A 9,349-nucleotide genomic window follows, 5' to 3' on the forward strand; every position below is an offset into this window, starting at 1 on the left:
AGGTTTCAATTTGTTAACTGATTAATATATTCTAGTTTTGAATTACAGATATTGCAGGCATTGCATTGAATTGTACGAACTGCACAAATACAATTACAAAGAATGGCACCGCGAATAAAAGGAAAATATTGTACATAATAGAATATATTCTATATAACTCCTATATATTCATCGTACTCTGCCAAAACAGAGAGAACAGAATAAAAGGAAAGGAGAAAATTATTAATTCTACAGAACCCAAAAGAAGAGAAAATATTGTTATGGAAAAATGAAATTAAGAAGGTAATTTAGCTTCTTTCCTTCATTCTCAGAGAACTACAACATAACATGATTCATGGTGGCTCTGAAAAACAACTCAAATCAGAGATACTAAACAAACCAAAGTACAGATGCACAGCAGCAGAAGCTAGCAGCGGCATACAACCCTCATTTATATTAATAAATAAACCAAACTACAAATACTCAGCAGAAGAATCCAGCAGCAGCAGAAGAATCAATCACCAGCATACAAACCTCACATATATTCATCATATTAACCAAATATGTTCATCAATTTTAGCCAAATATTTCCGGGCTAACGCTATTCAGACATTTCATCGAACACTTGATGAATATGGTCCATTTAAGACTTTCAAGCAGGATAAATTAATTATAATTATAATTGCCAAACCAATCGCTGATATTACAAGTTCATTATTCCAACGGAAAAAAATGACGAAATATATTATAAATTTTTCAAACACTCTCTAACTTGTGAAACTGTAGCTTCCCGTCATTTCTCCATGTACTAGTAACGGACAGAACTCTGAAACCATTTTTTTCCCCCTCGATTTTCAGCCTTTATTCAACACAATCAAATATAAAGCTATATGAAATTTTTGCATATTTAGTTGCAGCAGTGAGCTGATGGATTGGCCTCCTCTAATACCAATCGATGATTAGAGGGTAATTCATTGTTCTCTTTAAACTCTTCCCTACAAGCTAAGTAAGGGATTTCATACAAAGTATTAAAGAAATCTTTCTCCAATTTCAGCCCCTTCTTACACTAAACTTTACAAAGTCATAAAGTACTTCTATCAAAAGCAAAATTGGTTATGTAAAACCTTAGAAAAACCTTAGAATATTAGAGAAACTTCATGGAAAATGTCAGATTTGGAGAGAATCTCAAAATGAGAGGGGACAAGAAAATTCCAACACTTCTATCCATTGACTATACAACAGAATTGTGCCATAAGACACCATTGCCTCACAAATGCCCTTGGCTAGCTAGCTCATCAAGGTAAATGTATAAAGGAAGGTCTAACTCTTATGAAACCTGATCAATAGGATTCTCTCGGGCACATCTCATTTTTTCTTTGTCTTTTTGTGAATTCCTTAAAATGAATATAAAAATGACAATAAAAATAAGAGATCTAGAAAAATATCTTCAAGACCATGGGAAAAGCAAAGAATTAAGTTTTCTAAGCAATAAAAGAAAAAGAAAGGCAAGAGTAAATTTATTGACCAAGAGATGCAAACTTAGACCATAGATATCATAGCAGTAGTTGAAGTTTAGAGGCTGTTGCTATAGCTAGTCATTAATTACCAAAATTTCAAAAGGCGCTACCTTCACAGCCACCTAAACCATCACTCTGAATGAAAAATAAAAATTGTGCCACCTCGAGCCACGTGCATAAAAAAGGTAAAAATAATAAATAATTAAAAGTATTTTTTAAGAAAATAAACTTAGAAGGAGTGGTATTAACAATAGGGATGGCAATGGGGAGGAGAGTGGACCGATCTCCCCGTATTTATTCCCGATATTTTACGTATGTCCCCATCCCCTCCCCGTCCCCGTCAGAATTATTTGAGAGAATCTTCATCCCCTCCCCGAATAATAACAGGGGATCCCCGAGGGTCCCCGATCCCTGAATAACTAATACATTTTTTTTTTCGATTTTGAGTCAATCATATTAAAATAAAAAATTCACATAAAAGTAAAGTTCGAAATATATCTTACATTAATATCTATTATAAAAGTCACATACATTAAATTAGTAAGTAACGCAACATGCAAGGGATACAAACTTCTTTTACAAACTATCATGAACAAATTAATAGTCTAATACAAAATTGTTACAAATAAAATTGAATTTAGATTCAAAATTAACTTTTTCAATGGTGGCGTGGGCACTTTATAAATGTGGACTATTCCCTTTACAACACAATAGTTAAATCGGAGCAAATCAAAAGTAAATATTAGATTAGATTAGATTAGATATTAAAATTGTGATTCGCTGTGGGCAATTATAACATCTAAAATTAAAAAAAAAATAGATTTAAGTTTAAAATATTTAAAGAATATTAAATTAAAAAAAATGTTTGGCTAATAGAATCTACTCGGTCCTTTTAATGTCCTGAATAAAAATTTAGAACTTTAATTAGCTAATTAGGCCTAAAAGTTTAATAATATAAATATTTTGATATTTTTTATTTTTACCAATATTTATAATTTTATAATTTATTTACTAGTAATTTTAAAAAATTAAAATTAAATTAAAAATTAAAATGGGGAAATGGGTAGGGGATGGGGATTCCACCTCATCCCCGTCCCCTCCCCGAATAAGAAATTGGGTAAAAAAATTTCCCCGTCCCCTCCCCGAATAAGAAATTTGGTATGAAATTATCTCCATACCCTCCCCGAATGGGGAAAATCCCCGAGGGTACCCGTCCCCGTGGGGATTTTTGCCATCCCTAATTAACAAGTGCCCTTTGTCTCTTAAGATATAATGGTTAGTTCCGTAAACCCATTAGGAGTCCAACTAGTCAATTCTAGAAAAAAAAATTACAAGATTACATTTTTAACCCCAAAATTAATTATAAAATGACATCTATACCCCTTAGGAGTTAATTCAACAAGAAATTTTTAAAAAAAAAAATGTATGATTTAACCAAAAACAAAATTCCATTAATTACACTTAAATGTAATTTTTAATAATTTTTTTATTTAAAAAATAATTGAGGAGGAGAAAAAACATATTTTGTAACTAATTGTACGGATAGAAATGTCATTTTGTAGTTATTATAGGGACATAAATGTCATTTATAATTAATTTACTGTTCACATTAAAGTTAACGGCAAAATTAATAGTTTGTCACCCGCTCGAGTACTTTTAAAATACGTATCACTTTTTTTTTAATTTATCAAAACATGTGTCATCCAAAGATAATTAACCTTTGAAACAATAAAGAGCAACTAATGTTGTGAGGCTAAATCTTAAAAAGAGATAGGTAAGATGCAACCAATGTGCCAGCTTTATGAATGCATATGACGTGTGACAGTGCCAAAAATGGTGACAAAGGCCCTTAGAATCAAGGTCCAAGAAAATCGTAATTCTACATCAGCAAAGGAGCGGTTCTAGTAAAGGGTAATTTTTAAAAACATCCCTTAAGGTTTAGGGTCTTCTTACTTTAAGAGAACGTATCCGTATACATTCAGATACCTACCCCAATGTTAGTATAACATTTCATATAAGTTATAAAGATGAGGACAATATCGTCTTTGAAAATGTTAAATGATTTAAAAAAACACAAAAAATTAATATTTTTACTGAGGTTTCTGAAATTATTCTGAAATTTGTATTATGCATTGGTTAATAAACTAAGCATGCTTTCATCCAATAAACACAAAAAATAGGGCCTAATCTCTTTACTCCATCCCATTTAAACTGAAGTAACCATGCTCAACGCTTATTTCATTTTCTCTCTAATGCTTAATTACATACAACTATGACTACCAGTGACAAATGATTTAATCGTGCAAGGTGAAAGCATTTCGATCAGTGAGTTTCACCAACGACCAGCCAATCATCCTCCTATTTTCGAGTTGTTAGTCAGGTATAAATCATATTCTTTCAGTGCTTGTTCGTTCTATTAGCTTAAATTAGATTTCTTGGTGAAAATTGAAAAATGGATCTAAAATTAATTTGAGATTAATTGTTTCTATTGCTTCTAATTTTTTCCATCGATTAGTGTTAGTTGTAGTTAAATGGTTGATGCCAGTGCAGTTGAAGATAGAGCTAAGTTAAAATATTTGCTGCCTTGAGATTCATTGAAAATGGGTCTTCAAAACTACTTAATTATTTTTAGCTATTGTTTCTGATTTTTGTTTGACAAATTGTGTTTGTTGTAGTTCAATTAAAGATAAAAAAGCATGTTAAAGATAGCTTGAAGTGTATGTAGGCAGTGTACTGTTAAAGTGGTTTTTGAATTTCTTTTATTTTTAAGGCTATAATTTGGTTTTTACATGGGTTGAGAAAAAAAGTTGCTACATTCGTTTGTGTTAGATCAGTGAGTTTAGGGCATAGGGTGCACATGAGTGTTTTGTTTCAGTTGCACATCTGTTTTAATTTGATCAAAATAAGCGTCAACAGTAAAGATGCATTACATGTAGGGATGGCAATTTCCGGGTCCGGGTCCGGGTTTAGTCATTCCGGATCCGGACCCGGACACCAAATTCTCATTACCGGACCCGTATTAAACCCGGTTTTTTTCGATCCGGGTCCGGTCCGGGTTCAACCCGGAAAAATCCGGTTTTCCGGATTCCGGGTTTTGAACCCGGATTACTTTCCTTAAGTTGCTGGAAAAATGAAAAAAAAAAATAATACAGTTACACAAACCAGAACCAAATTGCTTCCAGAATCCAGATTGCTTTAGTTTAGTTCAACAAAATTTCAAATACAAAACATATAACTTCAAATCCAGGTTTTAAAACAAATACAACAGCTGAGAAATCCACCCCCACGGGCCACCCCCACAGCCGCGAAATCCACCCCCACAGGCCGCGAAATCCACCCCCACAGGCCATGAAACACAGCCGCGAAATCCACCACCACAGGCCGTGAAACACAGCCGCGAAATCCACCCCCACAGGCCACAGAACACAGCCCCAAAATCCACCCCCACAGGCCACAGAACACAGCCGCGAAATCCACCCCCTTTTGCTGGCCGTGATAGAGTGAGAGATGAGACAAGTGATGCTGATGAGTGATGAAACAAACGCAAGCACACCGTGAAGGAGATGACAGCCACGCCGCAAAGAATTTGATTTGAAGAAGAGAAATTACAAGAGAGTTGAAGAGAGAGTGAGAGAGATTGATTGAGAAACGGGTGAGAGAGATTGAGTGAGAAACGGGTGAGAGAGATTGAGATTGAGAGGAGAAGTTGAAGAGAGTGAGAGATCGAGAGAGGAACGAGTGAGAGAGATTGAGATTTGAGAGAGCTAGGTTTCTTTTTTTTCTATTTATATTTAATAATTAAAAAAATTAATATTAAAATAAATAATATCCGGATCCGGGTTCCGGATTTGCGGGTTCACCTCAAACCGGATTCGGACCCGAAAGTATGCGGGTTCTGAAAAACCGATCCGGATTCCGCATAAAAATTGATCCGGTGCGGGTTGAACCCGGATCGGATTTTCCAGGTTCAGTCCGGGTCTGATCCGGGTCCGAGTTTGGTTGCCATCCCTAATTACATGGCCTTACTAGGGCATGCATTGAAATTATAAAGTAATGGTTATTGAATGTGAAAAACTAGATAAATCTATTAATGCAGAAGCCACTATTATTAGAAGATTCATTTAAAGAGCAGCAACAAGTAAAAGCTTCATATGCTAGTTCAGCTGAGGCTCTAGATAATGAAGAGCTTGAAGGTAATGATGAAATCATGGCCAGTAATGATGAGCCTGATCCTACGAAATTAGAGGAAATTGCTAAAGTGATGAGTTTTACAACAAGGAAGAAGAATTGTAGAGTCAATTTGGAAGATTTTCGAAAAGAGATGAAAGGGCTGTTGACAATTACAGCTAAAATCTTTGAATTAACACCTAAGCAGTTGGTAGTGGAGTGTCAAGAAGAAAGAATGAGATAGAATGGAGTACGAGGAGTTTTCCCATAAGAAATTAAAACGTGGGTTTTGAAAATTTGATGCTAGATAAATCAAATTTTGCTGTTGTCATAGCTACTGATGATACTTCGCATTTGCCATTAGATGCTGAATAGGGAAAGGAATAGCTAAGAGTAAGCTTTTCTCTTTCTTGCTTTTTCCATTGTTGAGGCCTCTGTAATTGAAATTCAGATACTGAAGTAAGTCTTTGTTGTTTGAATTAGATTGATTCATAGTTGAAAGAGATTGACAATATGTTTCAAAATTGACTATTCTTCTCTCTGTTAGAGGTCTGCCAGAAATGGTTGTGATCAAGTAAATAGGTTTACAAACTAATAGATCAGATTGAATGGAAAAAGGAAAAAATTTTACAAGTTACACCTTTTGCCATTACTTTGTGGAAAATCATTAAGTATGAATATTTTAGATAAATGTGACCTCCAATATTCTTGATTGTCATGTTTTGTTTCTAATTTATATGATGTAGCGGAAGCTGAATATTCTAACAGTTAGCTGATTGTTGAGAATACCATAATAAATAAATTAACTAAATTCACGTTAATTTTAAGAATGCTCACGAACCTACAGTACTAAATTTGTTAATTCCACAAGAATACTAATAAAAATTAAGAATAGAACTCAAACATATAATTAATTTTAAGAAATAATCCATAAAAAATAACCAATGCCTACTTGTAAAAGTTACAAAAGACATTTGTTTATATTGACTTGATTAAAAAAATTATTTTAATAAGACTTGTTATAGACGGCTAATGATAGAATGCCATATGTCGATATAGAGTTTGTAAAAAAGCTAAGAGGTGATTGACCTATGCTGGATAATACATCAGGCAATTAAAATGGTACGTGAATTTTTCAATATTGAAGGCAAAATAGTTAGAGAAAACACCCAAAATATTAGGTACATTAGTTGTTATTATCACCAAAAAAAGATATTGATTCCTTAGTTAATATTGAGGAATCAATGAGGAGATATTTTATTGAAAAAGTGGAGGTAGCAGCCTATCATGTCTATAAAAAAGACAAAACCAGCCCACTAAAATAGTTAGTATCATTTATCCTTACCTGACACGCCAGCTATCACAGGATAGCCTCTGAAGAGGCACGCTCGACCACCCAGCAAAGTCCAGCACGTATAAGTGCGGACAAAATGTGTAAATGACATGCCAACTTGCTCTCAAAGCATGCATCCAATCCTCCAACGGTCACCAAAACCAAAGGACAAAAATATCTTTTGTGTAGAGAGAAAAAGACTAATGAAAATGCGCAAGGTGACATAGTCGCTAGGTACACTTGGTCGCTCCACAATAAAACATTCAGGTTTTATTTTTCTCATGATTCATTTAAAATGCGCACACATCATAAGGTTAAGGTTTTCTTCTAACTTTCAGCCACCTTCCATTGTTAGAGCTAACAAGCTCTAACATCAAAAAATAACACCAAACTAACCTGAGCATTGGATTGTGCTCGTCAGCCACTAATGACTCCATCTCATACCTCCTTTCTTTCTTTTGCAAGTTAAAAACAATCTTTTTAGCTAGCTCTCTCTAGATCTAAACTCCACACAACTTTCTTGCTTCGTCCATTCTTTCTTAAGATTCACAAGAAGCTAAAAACAATCAATGCGCCCCCGATCACGCTAGGCACCACTTCAGTTTAAAATAAATTTATTGTGTTTAGGTAGGTTTTTGTCCTTTTTCTTTTACTCAAAATCTAGTTAAAACAAAACTCGTATCTAAATTAGAAACACAACTCAAATAAGCAATGTCAAAACAATAAAATTCTAAATAGATAACCAAATTAAACTAAAATAAAAATTAATTAAAATGTTCCTAATTATTATAAATTTCAATCTAAGTGTAATTTCTTACTCTACATCAATATTCTGCCGAATTTGATTTTTTTGATTTAACAGTTTTACCTTAATATTATCTGATTTTATACTTTGCACCTAATTTGAACCGAACTTTGCAATTTACACTTGCATTAACTACCAAGTTTCAACTATACTCTACACACATAATATTAATAAACTATATATGAATAAACAAACATAAAATCCTCAAATCAAAAGCAATTCTCGGCCGCAATATACAATAGCAATACAACCATAACCAAGTTAGTCTTTGGTACAGGTTTCACAAGCCAACTTCCTATCTGGGTCTTGTTCGAGACAAGCATCGAGAATGGCATCGGAGATCTGATCACAGAGCTTGTCTGGATGACCCTCGTTCACAGATTCTCAAGTGAACAAAAAAGTATCCATTTTTTCTTCAAAAACTGCAAAATAAAAAAAAAATTCCCAATAAATTCACAAGAACTCCAGATCTATTGAATTAACACACACAGACACACCAAATGAAAAATAAATAATAAAAGAATTCCCACAACAGCCTTATAAACCAAGATCTATATGAACTTATCCAACATCAATTATTTTCATTAAAATTCTCAGAACTCTCTGCTAAGTTTCTCAACTTCCAACTTTTTACTTATTATATTTTTTTTCCTTTTAATAAATCCCTTCAAAACAAATATAAAATATAATACAAACTAACCCAACAAAACTCAATTAAATTATGGAACGAGCAGCAATATGGAATCAGAAGCTCTACCTGCGAACTGGGTAGATCTAGAATTGAGAGAAAGCTGACCAGAGAAAGAAGAAATAGAATTTGAAGTCCACAAAATCAACTCACAAGCCACAACCACCCACCATTTTTAACTCCAACCAGTATATTATATACATCAGCAGTCCAAAAAATCAATCCCTAACAGTCTAACACAGTAAGACTAATACAGAAACTAAGGAGTATACAAACTTTGTACAAACACACGGGCCATGGCATAAATTTAAAAAAAAAAAACACCTGTAGACTGCGGCACCAAAGATGACCGCGTGTAAGGGGCTAACGATGGCGTCACTGTGCTTGAGGGGAGGGGCTGTGCTAGGAGGCCGTGCACGTGAGGAAGAGAGGGGCTAAGCTGACATGAGGGAGAGACATGCTCACAAGGAAGAACCTGAGAGGGGCTGAGCTGAAGTTCTGCGTCGTGTGGAGAGGGAGAAACGCGAGGCAGAGAGGCGAGGGGGCGAGGTGTGGGAGAGAGGTCGGTAATGAGTTGCTGTGTTAGGGATTTGCAAATTGAAATGAATGAATTTTGCAAATTGGTTTTTATATTTTCAATTAAATCAAGGGTTAATTTTGTGCGGCACCCAACTGTTTCAACATTTTTCGCCACATATCCATATGTTTCGAAAATACTCACTCCACACCTAATTTCGTTAATTTGACCGTTTATTCTAACGGTCAAAGGGTAAATTTAAAAATTCATATCCTAAATATTATTTGATGATGATAAATTAAATTTATTTGATAATTTAATTGATGAAATTATTATTAATTAC

General features: G+C 34.1%; 2 long non-coding RNA genes across 3 annotated transcripts; one reads left to right on the forward strand and one right to left on the reverse strand.

Annotated features, from left to right (window-relative positions):
- The first annotated feature begins 3,679 nt into the window (after window positions 1-3,679).
- On the forward strand, window positions 3,680-6,300 carry LOC112499300 (uncharacterized). The gene is made up of 2 exons (XR_003066918.2): window positions 3,680-3,876; window positions 5,593-6,300. It is a non-coding gene; the product is annotated as an uncharacterized LOC112499300 (long non-coding RNA).
- Window positions 6,301-7,929: 1,629 nt separating this feature from the next.
- Window positions 7,930-9,091, reverse strand: LOC127899452 (uncharacterized). 2 transcript variants are annotated; one of them, XR_008051327.1, is made up of 2 exons: window positions 8,814-9,091; window positions 7,930-8,223 (listed from the first exon to the last, which is right to left on the reverse strand). It is a non-coding gene; the product is annotated as an uncharacterized LOC127899452 (long non-coding RNA). The 2 variants fall into 2 exon arrangements; XR_008051328.1 differs by lacking the exon at window positions 8,814-9,091 and adding an exon at window positions 8,559-8,807.
- Window positions 9,092-9,349: the final 258 nt, after the last annotated feature.

The sequence above is a fragment of the Citrus sinensis genome, chromosome 8 (genome assembly GCF_022201045.2).
Source record: "Citrus sinensis cultivar Valencia sweet orange chromosome 8, DVS_A1.0, whole genome shotgun sequence".
Lineage (NCBI taxonomy): Eukaryota > Viridiplantae > Streptophyta > Magnoliopsida > Sapindales > Rutaceae > Citrus > Citrus sinensis.